The 17427-nt window shown below is 38.5% G+C and overlaps 1 protein-coding gene across 1 annotated transcript in view; it reads left to right on the plus strand.

Moving 5' to 3' along the window:
• Window positions 1–12278: 12278 nt before the first annotated feature.
• LOC139735655 (uncharacterized) overlaps window positions 12279–17427 on the plus strand; it is a 175616-nt gene continuing 170467 nt past the window's right edge. The window contains exon 1 of the mRNA XM_071646406.1: window positions 12279–13082. The gene's annotated coding sequence lies outside the window, so the exon portion shown is untranslated. The remainder of the gene's footprint in view (window positions 13083–17427) is intronic.

Consider the following 17427-nt stretch of genomic DNA (forward strand, 5'->3'; position numbering starts at 1 on the left):
TAATGCTCGTGGAAAAGAGGGATAATCAAAAAAGAGACAGAAAGAGTAAGATTCTGAATTGATATTGACGGAGTCGCAGCCCACCAACGAGATACAAAATAATGAACATTGTGCCGGTGACTGTGAAACTCTGATTACACCGATCAGAAATTAAGAATCGCCTCCATTGTTCTAAACTTGCCGAATCCTTTGGTTTGCAGTTTATCACGCATCTCTGGGTTCGGGTATATGTTCTCATCGCGATATGATGGAGGAAGAAGAAATATTCCAGATTTCACACTCCAAAATCCACTTTTCTGTGCTCCCGGCATATTTCGCTTTTCTTTTTTTCCCCTCGCTCTCGCTCTCGCTCCTCCACACGTGTAATCGTATATAGTCATTAAAAAATGAATTCAGTACGCCTCGTCCACTTCGTGATTGGAACGTTGAATACTGTACCAGCAAACAGTCTTGTATTGATAAAAAATAATGTTCGCAAACTACGACTATACCACTGCGGATGAGGGTGTACTAGACTTATCAATTCGGAGGGACTTCGCAGCTTCTTTTTTCCCCTTGGTTGCACTTCCGTGGGTTTCGATAGACAGAAATGCTTGCAGTTCACCGGTCGGGACATCCGTTTGTGTCACTTGCCAATCTTTCTGCTCAAGTCTGTCAGATTTTTGGCAATTAACAAAAGCTTCCGGATAGATATCAGTCGGGCATTAACAGTGTTGACATCTTTTCATCCTGTTCTGTGGATTCCGCACAACTAAATTACAGCATGGATAAGTAACTATACAATGTATAGCTTCAAAGTGGGAAGTTTCCCCAAAAGCGAATGCAGAAAGATATTAGTGACACACTGTGAACATTAGGAGGGAAAATGGAAAATACGTTTAGAAATTATGCACTATTTAAATCTTGTTTCCTGTCGGCCCTTCCCGAGATGAAATCCCTACACAATTGATATTATTACAATCCTATTTGCAACCACAGATATGATAATATGTAATTTAGTTCAATTAGATGTCAAATGTTCAGTTAAATGTCAAATCAATTCAAAGTTTATTTCATATTTCAACACACCACAAATTACCAATGTATGCAAATGAAAATGATGATACAGTGAAATCAATTGGCAAATATCATTTTTTTTAAACAAATATGTTTCCCATCAATAAAATGTAAGATAACGACATGGATTAACCCACTAAAAAGCAGTGATTGTAATGTACGGGTCTCTCAAAGAAAATACAAATAAATGGATATGGACTATTTTGCCTTCTCAAGGAATAGGATGAAAAGCGCTTTCAGTGTCCTAGAATATGGTCTCTTTTTGGTGTAAAATGTACTTACTGATTTCTTCTCACTGTTCTATACTTTCGTGCCATCACGATATTTATGACATGCTGGGTTTTTGTTTTTGTTTTTTTAATATATCGAAGCCAAATGTTGTCTTTAATGATTTTTTTATGGACAATCTATTCACAGAGTGATTGTACAGGATTTCCTATTTATCATAGAGAGGGCGGCATATGGATTGAACCAAACCTTCAGTGGTAAAAAAAGCCATTATGGGTATTTTACCAATTTGTAAAATTTTCTTCACACACAGTGTTTCACCAGTCTTGCTGCCTTTTCTTGATCCATTATCAAACTGTTTGGGGCAAGCTTCCCATGTAAGAGAAATGCAAATTTGAGCCCTTCAGTAATTATACTTAAGGATTGTCTGAATTAATCATGTTTCATGCACTCAGCTTGGTCAGGTATACTACTTTCTGCTGGTCGAGCTATTTTCTTCCTTGTTTCCAATAGCGTCACAGGTGTCTGTTAATGCGTTCACTTTGTGAGACATTTAAACCTACCGTTACAAAATAACCATTGGCGTGGATGTTAAATCTATCAACCCCTTCGTTTTGGGGCTTTGTGGGGAAAAAATATACAGCCCGTAGGGAAACAACAACAACAACTATATCACGCATTGAAAAAGATACATAATGGAAAGAAAATGTGCATGGCATCCCCACAGAGCAGACAGATATGATTTGGCAAGGATAGCAGGGAGAGTGAGACGGCCTAGTCAAAATGAAAATAACAAAAGAGTTGTACGCCAACATGAAAGAAGTGTAAGCTGAATAAAAAAAGAAAAAGAAAAAGAAAAGAATACTTTGTGTCGCTTGGGTTCGTCAAACAAAGCTCGATTAGACTTTGGACATCACCTCCAAAAGTGTGAGAATAAATAGTTTGTTGTTGTTGTAGTTTTTTTTTATTGAATTACTGAATGAGGAATGTAGCTGAAGGTCGAGTGTGTAACACGTGGCGTTGCCAATCAATATCATTTACCGTAGTGGATCAAGATTTAGGTGCTTGTGTTGATAACAAGCTTTCATGGAAATGTCATGTTGATAGGGTTTGCAAAATTATTTCACGTAATATAGGTGAAATGAAGAGGTTAAAATACTGGCTTCCTATATCTGCATTGATGATGTTATAGTCAAGTTTGATTTGATTTGATTTCATTTCATTTTTATTTCATTTCCGGCCAAAGCATATAATATGACAATTGCATATAAACAAATTAAGTACAATATAACTTTTACATTTCCAAATGAAATTCAGATACAGGTCATTTGTTTACATGTATCAATAAACATACTTTAGTTGAAGAAATACATGGACAAAATGTGACTGAATCATAACAAAGAAAAGGTCGGAAATGAAGGGGACTGCTAAAAAGCCAAGCTTGTAGAATGCAGTCCCCTCGTGACTCGTGAAAATTATAGTAATAATGCAACGAGACAATTTGACATAATCCTCGGGAAAAAGAACATAAAACGAGTACGCACACAAACGCACACACAGACAGAAACAAAGCTGCTCTCTTACATACGCGTGGAAAGAATAAACAGGAGGTCAAAGGCCAGACGGGGACAGGATATTGATATTATTGTAGGCCTATTTAATATCTGAAATTCCGGAATATCAGCTTGGGACAATACCTACCAGACATTACGAGATAAGCTGTTGTACGTATTGAGTAATGTTATTTTTGAGTAATGTAGATTATTGTAGAGTTTGTAGTTATGTTGAATAATATGTAAGATCATGTTTTGGTATAATTAGGATACATGTAAGACGCTTAGAAACTGTGTAATAAGCGCGGTAAAATGTTGCTTATTATTATTATTATTATTATTATTATTATTATTCTTATTATTATTATCATTATTATTATTATTATCATTATTATTATTATTATCGTTATTATTATTATTATTATTATTATTATTGCAAAAGAAGACCCTCAGAACTGTTTAAACCTTCACCCACAAACCCATATTGATACTTTGTTGAAATCTTGAAAATAAAGGATTTGTACGCATTTATACTTGGTCAGTTTGATTATAATCAGTAATCATTCCCCAAAATATCCCACGATTTATTTCATCGAAATTTCATCGAAATAGTCACGTTCGTAAATTCCTGGACGACAATCTCCACTTATTCGGAGCTGTGTACTGTATATCCAAAATACGTTCGTTTATCAGCTGTAGTCGTTTATAAGATATACTGGACCCAAACTCTGGAATAACCTTGACAACAGGTTAAAAGAATCTTGTAAACTTATTACATGTACTAGATATAAACTAAGATTTTTTTTAAATTATCATTTGCCTTTGGCATACAATTATGTATATATATATATATATATATATATATATATATATATATATATATATATTTTTTTTTTTTTTTTTTTAAAGAAATAACATTCATGCTTTCACCTGTTCTGACAATGGAGTGGGATATTCTATTGGACAGATCTCTTTACATTCTACTCTGCTCCGTTTGCCTCCTTCTGTTCTCTATGTTCTTGTACTTCGCTGTTTTGTAATGCCATTGTGATGTCTCCCTTGTACGATGTCGCGTCTTTTGTCAGTGTATTTATCTGCCCGTTCTCCTTTTTTTTTTTTTTGTTTACGTGTGTCTGTGTGTAAATGCATGCCCATGTGTGTAGGTATCTACCATTGTGACTTTTTTTCTTTTCACCATTCTTTTGTTGGGTACACACGACTCAGCGAGTAGTGCCTGAAGGTTGAACACGGGTTTGAACATTGTTAGATTAGTCTGAGTTTGCATTTTCTTTTTTTTTTTTTTGTACGTTGAAAAGATTACTGTTTAAAATGATGATTTAATGTTACTCGTATGTTTTTAAGTGATCCACGTATTACAAGCCTTTCTTTTTAGTGGACCATTCATTTCCATACTTACTTTTCTGTCAACTTTCAAAGGATGCGTTTGTGTTCTTCATTAATCTTCTAAATTGTACATTATCATATCTTATCATACACTCTACGATCCACATTTCGTTATGTATTTTTCTTTTTCAAATATGATAAAACAATTTGATTGTGCGATGCATGCTTTGTATTTTGTTTTTGACTCTTTGTTGTATGGAAAAATAACAACTGAATGGAATGGAATTGAATGGAATTGGATTGAATATTTTGACTACTGCGATGCGGCACTGCTGCAATTCAACCATTGGCGCCCTCTTACGGCCAGATACTGCGTAACTAAAAGTGAGTACGAGGCATTCAGTCTGTTTTGTGAGCGGAGATTTGAAGACGCAATGCTCGTGTAAGGGGCTGTCAAAGAATTACATTATGTATCATGGGATAAAGGGACCGGAGAGAACGATGCAAATCCAACAATAGAGAGGCCTTTCATTTGCAAAGTGATGGGGAGGGTGGGGGGGGGGGGGTGGGGAGGTCCCAGTAAAGTGCGATTTTGGATTATATCTCTACTTCACAAGTTGATAGTATCAAATGAGTGTATTCATCCTTTTACCGTTATACCAGGTTGTTGCTTTTTTCTGCTATATACGTCATGATTCATAGGGTTGCAGAAAATGACGAATGAGATGAAATATTCTAACTAGAATTCTGAGGGGAAGAGAAAGAAATGATGTTAAAAATATTAAGTTATATGTAACTAAAGAAGAATATGGCATACACCACTAGTGCCTACGTATCATTGAACTGTCAGGTAGTGTAAACCTAATAGGCCTTCGCTTAATACATTAATTTTTTTTTTTGGGGGGGGAGTTACTTAAACGATTTTCATGACTGGGCTTCTCGTATATAACATAAGGAGATTATTCCATAATTTGGGTGCAATAACATCGAATGAGCGTTCTCCATAGCGCGTCTTGATGCGGGGTTTTGTTTCGGTTTTTTTTTCTTCTTCTTTTTCGTTATTCTATAGAATGTTGTCAGTGTTGTTACAATTCTTTTTCTCTGCGGAAATCGTTCATTTCAAACATCGGTGCACAGAAACTGCAACTTCCGAAATTCTCGTAACATCATTAATTGAATCTCGCCTTTCTCGAGAAAACGATGACGTCATGACCTTCGCGGCGAATTGGAGATTGCAGGAAATTCCGAGTACCCGCTTGTAATCAAGCTCTGCTAGGTAAACAGGAGCTTTCAGACGTTGATAGTGCGTCAGAGATGGGGGGGGGGGGGGGGAGAAAAGAATTGCACTGACAACAGTTTTGTTCCATGTCTCTTTTTTTTTTACTTTAATTATTGTATACACAAAATGAAGCATAACCACTTTCATGAAATTTACGAACTTATGCCTGATTCTGGACCTGTTAAACGTAATAGTCTGAAAAAAAACGACCCAACAAAATATGACATATAGACACAACGGTACAGTAATGGAGTTTAAAAGATTCATTATTTCTTCTTCTTCTTTTTCAAACAGTTGGTATGAATATGGAAATTAGTGAGGGAGCACATGATGATATCACCACACAAGTTCTCATATAATCTTGTCCCACACGTAATAATTCTGCCGTAAAAGAGTTAAACATAATGTTATTCCTGACTGAATAACTTCAACATTACGATTAATCAGTCAGACCTATAGTATAATAGGAATTGAGACTGGGCGCAACTGCGCTTGAGAAAAACAAAAACAAAAACAAAACAGGAACTTTCAAAAATTTTATGCACAAACTGCATGCCGAGCTATGAGGGGAGGACCGGGGGATGACATTAACAGCTCACCATTTGCATTTTCACATTACTGCATATGGCTGTTCAAGAAAAACAAAAATATAATATATGTCTTTTTTTTATCGAAGAGGAAGCGAAAAAACTGTTGTTCTTGAAATTTGATCTTACAAGGGTCACCTAGAGCTATACAGTATATTCCTTACAATGATTGTTTCACCATGACCAGATATTCTCATTTGGTAGATTCCGCGAAACGTCCAGTCAGCGTCGCCCTTAATTTTGGCAGGAAAGGCTATCTGAGTCATCAAAGTGTGTCCACAAGTTGAAAACACAACAACACAAAAACCCCATGTGCTCTTATGCTCGAACAAGCATGATTTTTCTCGGCGTTAACATACGCAGTTGTACATATATTATATTATAGGACACATACATAAAATTATGTTTTGTACTTATAACACACACATGCGTACACACATTATACATACACGTACATAGGCCTACATAATGTTATAGGTTACATGGGCATACGTAATGGGTACATAAATTCATTTTGCTTTCTCACTGTAAAATCAAGGATTTTTTTTTTTTAATTTACGGTATTCGGGGTGAGGACATCACTTTTAGAAGCAAAAACACATATATATTCTTTTGTGTGTATTCTACGCAATATACCTGCTATGAATTTTCTCATTATTCGTGACTTTTAAGTTATAGCATGACATTTTCAAATCTATTATCTTACAAAAGTGTGTTATTTTTCCTTTAAAACTACTATTGAATAAAATTGAGTAAAATTGAGTTTGTGTATTCTTTTTTTATTTATCAGGAATATTATATTCGTGCAAAAAAAAAACACGAGTCGACACCACTTAGAACTCGAAAATCGATGATATCGTGGTGACAGTTTCAGATCTATTCCTAGACGATAAGGAGATACTGTTTTTTTTTTCAAGTATGGGTTCTTGCCAATTAACTCATGTTCAAAGTTAACATCTTAAGCTTCTACGAACCAGCCAATGAGATATGGGACTTCAGAATATGTAATACATCCATTAGGCATAAATGTGGATTTGAATATAAAACAGGTGATATAAGATTCATAATACGTACATTGGAAGGGAGATGATTACCCTGCAATTTGTGTATGTATTGTGAAATAATTCCCATGATCAAAGGAAAAGCAAACCTAGCAATAAACTTAGAAATAGTAAAGAAACTGCAACGTAATATCTCCAACATCAATCAAAACAAAGGTCAAGAAATGCGGTTGAGAAAAATCATGTCAGAAACAACGTCAGGCATCATTGGCTTCAGACCTGTAGACAATGAATGTGGTTGGTTATTGTGTATCTTATCTTAAGATGCACCTCATTACGGACGCTTGACACCTTTTCTTTTAAATGTGTATGTGTGTGTGTGTGTGTGTGTGTGTGTGTGTGTGTGTGTGTGTGTGTGGGAAGGGGGGGGGGAACTATTTCATTTTCTTTTCGTCGTAGATTCAGAAAACAGACGATTTTTTTTTTGAGTGGTGAAACCGAAGCGCAACTTGAGCTGAGAAACCCCCTTGCATAATTTTAAGACTGGAACGAAACAAATTGGTCTACATAGACATGAAACGCGAAAGTAATTGCATCTTTTGTGTATTTCATACATTTTTTTTTTCATTTTAACAGGCGTCTCTATGGAGAACTATTTTCTTAATGTCAGAAATATTCGGCCCACAAGGAGTAGCCAAAAACACGGCGAAGGGCGTCAGGAGATCAGTATTACAGCAACTCACCGCAGAGGGCAGCAGCAGCAGTCAGCCCATGGCAAACACGCTCTCGAGTTCGTCGAACTTCAACGGCCTTTCCGTCTCTTCACATACATATCTCGCAGTACAGGGCAGGCAGGCTGTACGTGTCTACTCACTACACACGGAAACCGTCGTCAGGGCAGGACAAACAGCGCGGGTCCTGTAAACGGATATAGGTTTTTAGAGTGGGTGGTATGGAATGTAATTACAGGAAATACACAACAATTATGATATCGGAAAGTTTGACGGAATCGGGGAAATGACGTTTACGCGTTTTCCTTCCCACCCCCGGCCCACTCCTCGCTAGCCTTATTTTCGAAGAAAGTGGAAACGGTCGAACCCGCATGGCTACAAACCTGTCTGGTGTCATGCTCAGCCAACTTGAGGGGGATGTAATGTGTTTATTTCTTCCCTTGCGTCTAGACAGAACGCTGGTTTGAAATTTAGTTCGTTTATTTTTGCATCTTGGTTGTTTTTGGACTTTTGCAAATCGAGCCATTTCCTTTTGGGAAGAGCAAAATGTATGCCAGTATCCCCCCTGTCCTCAATGAATACTTGTGTAAATCCAAGGAAGAAGACAAATTGCTACTCAAACATTCTAAACACCCGTGAAAGTATGTCAGTCATCGAATGGCAGCAAGATAAACAAACAGCAAGTTCTTCCGCTATCCTTATAAAACTTACAAATCATACATGTTTTGTGACCGTCTTGAACCTTGATATCGTAAGATTGCTGACAATCTTGGTGAAAGAAGACAGTCGAATTCGTCATAGGATGAACTATTTATTTTCAATTCAAATGAGCCTGCATTCCACAAAATAGATGTTCAGCTGTTTTGGGTGTCACATGCAATAAGAGAAATACGTAGCATCTATCATTTTCTTCCTGACTCCTAAAGTCTTGCGAATGCATTTCAAGTTCAGTCCATTCTGTTGATCATCTCAACAGATGAGATATGAATTGCAACAAACTTGTATGATGAGAAACCAAGCTATTTTATTTCAGGTAGTTATGTAGAAAGCTGAATATTATCATTATAATAGTAGTTAAAAAAAAGAGAAAAGTTTTCTTTTTTTGTGGAGGGGGGGGGAGGGAATGCGAGGGTAGGGTTGAGTAATCGAACCCGATAAGTGGCGGATGTTACTTGTCAACCAGTCGCATGGTGCCATTAGTGTCGTATTTTTATTGGGTATCATTTTGGAGAGTGTGAGATGGAATGTTATTGCTTCTAGAGGCCAAGTGAGATCGAGAAGAATGTCTCCCATCCGGGTCTTCAAGGGCGAAACATGAAAGGTGTACGATGTAAAGAATCGTTAGCTGTCAACAAACACCGAAAACCATAAATTCCGTCGATTTGATGTGTCCAAAACATGAGGAGAAACATGCAGGCTATAGTCATGGCGTCATTCTCTCGCATTCTACGCAGTTCGAAATTGTCTGTAATGGATAGCGTACAAGTCATGTAAGCGGAAAGGTAAAACGTATCGTTGGATAATCTGACCAAGAAGGTATTACTATTAGGCAAGCTAGTACCGCCTTGATCTGACACTGAGGTCATCTAAGTATGCTTATGTTATGATAGAAATGGTGGGAAGGGAGTCAAAGCTGTTAAATCATCTACCAAATACATGGTCGAAATTTTACGTTCTAGTGTACAAACAATGAAAGAGTAACAGAATGAGGACATCTTCACTTTATCTCTATGTGGTTGCGACCACTTACACTGCTCAGCGGAAACATGACATTGTGAAACTTAGCACTCAAACGTCTAACCTTTGTCATTTCACTGTCTGCTCCTGAGGAAACTTCTCCCGTGGGGTTCGTTTAATTCTATGCTTGTGCAATTAGTGTGTAACTGGAAGTGGATTGGAATTGCTCCTTAAGGTGATGTGCAACGGGTCTGGCCAGGAAAAGAAAAGTTGCATACAAAATGATATATGATTTTAATAACATCATTACACAGGGATAGAGTCACTTTGAAGTCTAAACGCATTCCCTGTTCAAGATAACGCATTTGAAGATATTGTAGTGTAAAGTCACATATGAAATGAAATGAAATGAAATTTATTTACCAAACAAACATCGTCAACATAGTCAAAACAGTCAATAGTTAAAGAACAGATTTGGCAAAAAAGAACTGGCAATAGCGTGCAGGCTAGTCTAGACCAGTCCTTTCAATGATATAGATTATGTAACATATTTACAACATTCACAGAAGCAATGTTACATGTACATATTTACAGGTTTTCATAGGGGATCATTTATACATTATTTGACAAGAGATACTTTCGTATAAAGATAACAGTACAAGTGTTAGTATCACCAATATTCACTCATAAATATATATCATTATTAGGTAAAAGAAATATATTCCTTGGTTTTTTTTTTCCATGGTCCTCTTATAGCATTCCCTTGCTTTGTCACGACATGATTTTCATAGCATATTGTATGATGATGATGATAATATATTTCCTGTATTTTTAACATAATGGCGTAAGTGTATGTTTATCATAATTCTTATCACAAATATTTTTGTCTTATTCAATAATATTTGTTTGAATAACTATATTCAATAAAGTCACGCACTTAGTGGCTTTTCACTGCAAACAAAACTGATGTTGGTCAAACGGATGCTACTTGGACAAAACAAATAATTAGCATCAGAAGCAGTGACTTAACTAGACACACACATCGTCTCTGTGGCTCTTTGATTTTCCTGCCTTTTATCTTCTTTCGTAAAGGCATAGTACAGTTTCGGTTGAGGTGAGTCTTCAGGTTTCCAACGTTTTTCGGTGATACTCTTTTGAGATCATTAGAAACCTCTCATGAAATATGAAAGAGCATAAGAGGAATTCAATGTTTATTCGATGAAAATTGGTTTTGAAATGACAGAGATATCCACAATTAGGCAATCCCAAATGAAAGGTGGGGCACATTGTTTATTAGGATTGCTTCGTTTTGCTTTGTTTTGGGATATCTCAGCCAATAAATCAAAACCGATTTTCATCGAATAAACTTTGAATTCCTCTTAGAATTTCATGCATGCTCTTTAACATTTCATGGGATGGTTTTTAAGTTTCTCGCAAAAGTTACAAGCTGAATCATCACCTCAACCAATACTATACCATCCCTTTAACAACAATATCCACACTGAATGAAGTGACCCTTTGACAGACTCTCTGCAGAGGACACGGATTATGTCTTCTATAAGGCCGATCGTCTGCTGACATCCCGCGTATAATAATATCGATGGCCTTCTCCGAACGCTGTGATGTAAGCGGCTTTAAAATTGTATATCTTTTCCCAATTGTCTTCCCCTTTCACATACATGTATTTTTCAATCTCTGCCGATCTCTTATACTATACTCCCTCCTGCTTGTGAAGTGATTTGTCATTGTATTGAAAAGGAGAATACCGTTGCATATTGGTTTTAGCGGCAGTCATACCATCTTATGTACAGATTAGCAGAGATTGCGCTGTGACGTAGGACAAGTATTACTGATACTATTCCAGTTGCGCAAGTAAATTTAAATTTGTTGCACTGAATAGTACATGATGAGAGAATATAGAGGTAGAAATGTGGATAGTAGCGTGGACTGTAGAAAGAAAGAGAAAAGAGAAGAAGGTGGTGGAGGGAGAAAAAGAGAGAAAGAGGGAAACTTTAATCAGAGAATTATCATTTAGTTGACGAAGACGACTGCAATTCAATTCCCTTCTGAATAAGCACAGCAATTTTACCCACTGTAGAATAGCCCTTTTGATTATAGGTCTATACATGTCATCCTTTCCTTGGTGGCTGACCTACCACATGAGAGTTGAGAAAAACGGCGTGACAAATGACGGAAAACGACAGTTACGTAATATAGAATTAGTGATGAGCGGTGTCGTCTGCACCGTTATTCGCATAAACCCTTCCCGCGCGCGCACTCTCTTCGCCCTCTCTGTCAAAAACTTTCTCGGGACACACAAAAGATGTCACCCGATGCGGATTCCTGTGACATCCCGTAGTGTTTTATAGCGAGAGAGATCTCTCCAAAATAATTAATCCATAAGGATTTGTCAGAGAGTACGTCCCAAGATTTGTGAATGTTGTTTTTGCGTTCATTTACCACTCTCGTTCGTCAGTGTGGGAGGCGACCGATTCACAAACGAACATGCACGCGCCGCAGGTCCCCTGCGTTCCTGCGAATGTCAGCTCCAACATGACTCGCCGAGACTGTGCCAGGAGTTCGAAGAACAGCATCAGACTCTAGCTGTGCGTCCAACTTCCTCTCGTGGAATCAGTCTCAGCTGGGCCCATGCATGTTATTCGTTCGAATAAGAATTGGTGTGTGCACGCATGTGTATGCAGAAGTGTGTGTGTGTGCTTGTGCTTGTGCTTGTGTGCACGTGACCGGGTTGAAAGAGTCTCGGATAACCTAAATGTGATGTACACTTCACTATTCGGCATTCATCGCTCCGCAGTCTGTCGGTGAAGGGAACAACCCTGTCTCTAGACTCTTGCTGAAAGTTGTCAAAAGTTCAACTTTTCTTTTTAATCATCTTCAACTAGAGCCAGCTGGTTTTCAATGAAGGCAAAATTTCCAGATGAAACAGTACCGTTGTGGGAGTTTTTAGAAATTGTAAACAACCAATCACAGGATTATCAGTTGTGGAAATTTGCCTCGAATTCGAATGCCATCGTGTCTTTGGTGTTTCCACATCTGACTGTGACAGATGATTAGTCAAACTATAGCTCGGATGTACACGTCAATTAGAATCTAGCGGGATTGAGACAGAATTTCTCTGGCGGAGACTCGTTTTGGGAGGTGCTCTCTCTCCGCCCTCGCACGATCCGATCGCAGACCAGGTCACCCCGATCCTGTCGCCTCGTTGAGCCCGAGACCGACTGATACGCTCTCTCGAGGTGCGTTCACTAGCTCGCGGCGGTTAGGGCTTACACTCGGATTATAATCATTTGCATCGGTCTCCTCTTCTTCATCGACACGTTATCATCGACATCTGTCGGATCGGTCATCCAACTCCCCTCGCGTATTGTGTCCTCCAATCACTTGATCTCCGGGCTCCGTCCGTCCCCATCCCCCGTGGAGAGCTAGCGGAGGGCTGCTTCTTGCTCTTCAGTGGATAATTCTGCCGATATGTTGCTTCGGTGCGTGTGGGCCGTTGTCGCCCTCATGTGTGGATCTCTCCCCCACGCCTCCCCGACGAGATATCGAACCTCCACGTCGTCAAGACAGGTCTACAGCTACGTCTATCCAAACAGGGTGATCACTGGGTAAGTCAGCTGAATGTTTACCGATTCATATTATCCAAAAACTTTGAAAAAAAAAGAAGTGATATCTCGTTTGTTAACGTCAAATTTTGCTTCGTCAACAACATCAAAAAAGTCATCGTAATGAAAGTAGGCAAGTACAGGATGACAATGTAAAGTCGGTAGGCCCATGATCTTGGGAATTAAGAAAGTGACGTTTCTTCATCATCCGGACTGAAAGAGAATGCCGAGCCGAGTTCAGCAACAAGAAAGGGGGAGGTGGAGAGGGATCATAAAATAAAGGTTCATACCAAAAGATTACCACAACGGAAGAGAGATGAGTACTACTACGCTGAGAGTGTATTTAAAGAGCAGACAAGAAAGAGTAAGGAAGTGGAAGCCCGCGCAGAGATGAAGAGGAAATGTAGGCCCTATGAAAGTGATGAACAGGCTGATGCGATGAATGAAATGAAAGCACCAACTTTGGGAACCATTTCTATTATTCATGGTATAGATGACCGGAGTACCGAAGTAAGGACTCTCATTCATTGCGGACGGCTTCCTCTTCCTATGTTACATCATGCATCAGGGAGGTGCTCACCTCCCTGGTTACATGAATGCAAATCCGCGTGTTTATCCCCTTCGATATTCGGACAGAGAACTGTTCATTTTTTATCGTGTTCTCAAACAAGAACACGCCTTGTCACCACGGCGAAGCTGTATGTGGCGACACTAAACCGTTTCCCAGACGTCTTCTCCACCCCTCCCTCCCCCAACTCGCTCTTGTGAATATACAGGGCCGGGTACACTTACGGGCTGTCTCGTGGGTCAGCCTTGCTCTAATAATTTTACGGGATGTCTCGGGCAGCGCACACGAATGGCACCCGTCCGTGTATCAAGGAGAGCGAGCGCAGACGATCCTACCATAATAGCACATAACACATTTAGAAGTTCACATCATGTCCGCACAACCAGGGCATATCTCTTGAGGGAGTTCTGGTGCCTTGAATCATGCTTGTATTCTTTGCACATCGTTAATTCTTGAACACCTCTCTGTGCGACCCTCTCGCAGACGCAGACTGTGTCTTACCACATACTAGTACCATCCCCACCCCTTTAAAATCTTCGCTTTTCCCATGCTGATGGTATGGGGGAGTTCTACGAAACGGCGAATAAGGCATAACAATTATTACGTAATATCTTGCACATACTCCCGGCGTTGACAAACGACACTGGCACTCGCGCGCGCTTTGACACGGCGGTAAAAGGGCGATCGAATAAACAGATGTCTAGGAGCATAAACTGGATGAATGTTTGCATGATCGGCCGCGTAAGGCGGATTGATGGTTTTACCACTGTGTGGAGGAGAGACACCACACCCCTGATAGCGGCGAGTCTATTATTTATGTTCGTTCCCCATCTTAGTGGAATTTCTGTGCGACATGTAATAGTTTACTAATTGGAGCGCCCAGGATTTCAATTTCAGATAATCAAGTATAGTGTTCATACTCAAAGATCACGTTGACAGATGTTGATAGATGTGTGTGTATGTATGTTTGTGTGTGTGTGTGTGTGTGTGTGTGTGTGTGTGTGTGTGTGTGTGTATGTGTGTGTGTGTGTGTGTGTGTGTTTGGGCTTTTGCCGGTTTCAGACTGAATATGTTGGGTGGTGAAGTTCACGGTTAGGTATTCCGTGCGTTGCCGGGTCCTCTTTTATTCATTTTTTTTTCATGTTGAAATTAAAAAAGCTCGTTAATGCCTCTATTTTGCCCATTTAATTGCCAGCCAGTCACACGAGACAATGTTGTGGAGTCTAGCTAGAAGTAGAATTGAGACCATTGAGGAAGAGAAAGAGAGGGAGGGAGACAAGAGGGAAAGAAAAAAAATCAATAACAACAACAACAACAATCAAACCAGTGTTCAAGTTCTATCCATATTATTACATTCTGGAACACTGTTGTGATAAAAAGGGAACAAAAATGAGCCTCGCAGAGAGGTTGCATGATAGAAATCTGTTTGATGCCCGTCTGAATGAATGATGATGATTTACGCTGGACTCAATAATGGACAATCTAGGGCAAGAAAATGGCACAATTATCCGCAACGACTGAATACGAGGTGAAGTGAACCCGTAAATTGCAGGGAACATTTTTGTACACGTGTAGGCATTGATTGATGGGGTGTTGCTACTGCAGTGTCGCTCTGAATACAGGAGTTGTCTGCGAGGAACCAACGGTGAGCGCGAACCCTGTACGTGACATAATTATCGCCTATAGTTCGTCTGCCGGGTTACTGAAAACAGAGTCGCAAAAATCGTCAATCACGCCTGAGCGAAAAGAAGAAAAAGAAGAAGAAAAAGGGAAAGACAAGCAAGAACACAAACACAAACACAATCACATGACTTTTCTGACAATATCAAAATAACACTTGCGGGACAAGATCTGCATTAAATTTATGAATGTTTGAAGTAGGGACAAAATAGCACCGAAGTTGAACCTGAAGCTCTGTGTAAACTCCTCGTGAACATCTCGAAGAAAAAGCATATTTTCTTTACAGCCTACTTACTGACATCTTGCATGGTAAACTGAACATCAACGCTAAGTTTCTCCATGGAGCACACACTTTGAATGTATAGTTTTGGTTCAGACCCAACTTCAGGTTTCTAAAATTTTTTGTTGAGATAATGAGAAACCTCTTATGAAATGTGAAAGAGGATGTAATTCCAAAATGAATTCAACATTTATTTGATGAAAATTGGTTTTTGAAATGGCTAAGATATCTAAAATGGAGGAATCCTAATAAAAGGTAGGACCACCTTTTATTACGATCGCCTTGTTTTACTTTGTTTTTGGATGTCCCAGCCAATCCAAAACCGATTTTCATCAAATAAACTTTGAATTCCTCTTAGAATAGTATGCTATGTACTATTTCACCGGGGGTTTCTAGGTATATCTTAAAGGGAAGCAGTCCTGAGATTTTCACTGTACTGATAATTAAGAAGAGTAAAAAATATAACCTTTCACCAATTTATACGCGTGGACATAAAAAATTGTCTCCGTACGCGATTTTTAAAAAATAATTCCTGCAAGCGATCGTGTAAGAGCCTGCCAAAAGGTGCAACGTCATTGATGCCCTACTCTCAAGTTGACAGCCGTGCCTCAGAAAACCAATTTAAGTGTTCAAAATGATCATATCTGATTTTTTCATAAAATGTGACAATATGTGGTTTTATTATTTCAAACAAAATATTTCAAGCTTATTCATATATACAATTAGTATAAAAATAAATAGTAAACATGTATTTATAAATAACTAGGGAGCGTACGCATGACGAGCAGAACACCGCCGGAAAGAGTTGTGCATCGATGACGTATGACTCTCCGCCAAGACTTGCTCATTAGCATATTCACCATGCAGAGTCACACTTTTTCAACCAAAATGTACGAGCTTATTTGGTGATTTGAAAGTTTGTTTTTGGTGAAAGTAGTTCATTGGAGGTACCAACAACAACATATTTTTTTAAGTTTCGTGAGGACTGCGTCCCTTTAAAAAGGTAGGCCCTAAAGCCCAATCCTCATCTCCACCAATCTAACTATACCACCTTTTTAACTCCGAGATTCTAGGCAAATGCAAGACTACCTACCATGCACCAATAGTAAAGATATTCAGAAGCAACGCTGTGGTCACTACATGCAGATCGAGAAAAGGAAATCAGACGAATGATAGGAAGGTGACCGTCACGTGATGAGTACTCCGTATGTACGGACTGATGATTTTAATGATGGCGTTATTCATGTCCACGGTAGCCTCTTCCATGTTTAGACACTACTCTCTCGGAGGACCCTAACATGCTGATTACCCCAAGATTGTCAGGTACCAATTCATTTGTGTACGATGGATACGAGAACAACAACAACAACAACTTCAACAACAACAACAACAACAACAACAACAACAACAACAATAATAATAATAGAAACATTATTATTAGTATTATTATTATTATTATTATTATTATTATTATTATTATGATTATCATTATTACTTCATTTATGTATTTATTTGGCATTTCAACATAAAATACAAATAGAAAATCATATTACATTCATGATATAAAATAATGTGGTGATTCTAGGTGCATACCGCTGGTTGCCAGGGGAGGAACACCGAGGCTCGAGGCTTTCCTCCCCGACCAGTGTGGGCAACCAGAATCAGCTATATCAATGTAAAACAATTACACACAATGTCAAATAATACATTTATACACACACGAAAAAAACAAACAACAACAAATAAATACAAATGAAAATAAGCCTAAGAAAAAAATCAATCACTTAAAATTATAATAACAAAAATGATAATGGTAGTAA

The sequence above is a fragment of the Diadema antillarum genome, unplaced genomic scaffold, assembly GCF_040938485.1.
Source record: "Diadema antillarum isolate AM-2024a unplaced genomic scaffold, OU_Dant_1.0 seq00000590_RagTag, whole genome shotgun sequence".
Taxonomy (NCBI): domain Eukaryota; kingdom Metazoa; phylum Echinodermata; class Echinoidea; order Diadematoida; family Diadematidae; genus Diadema; species Diadema antillarum.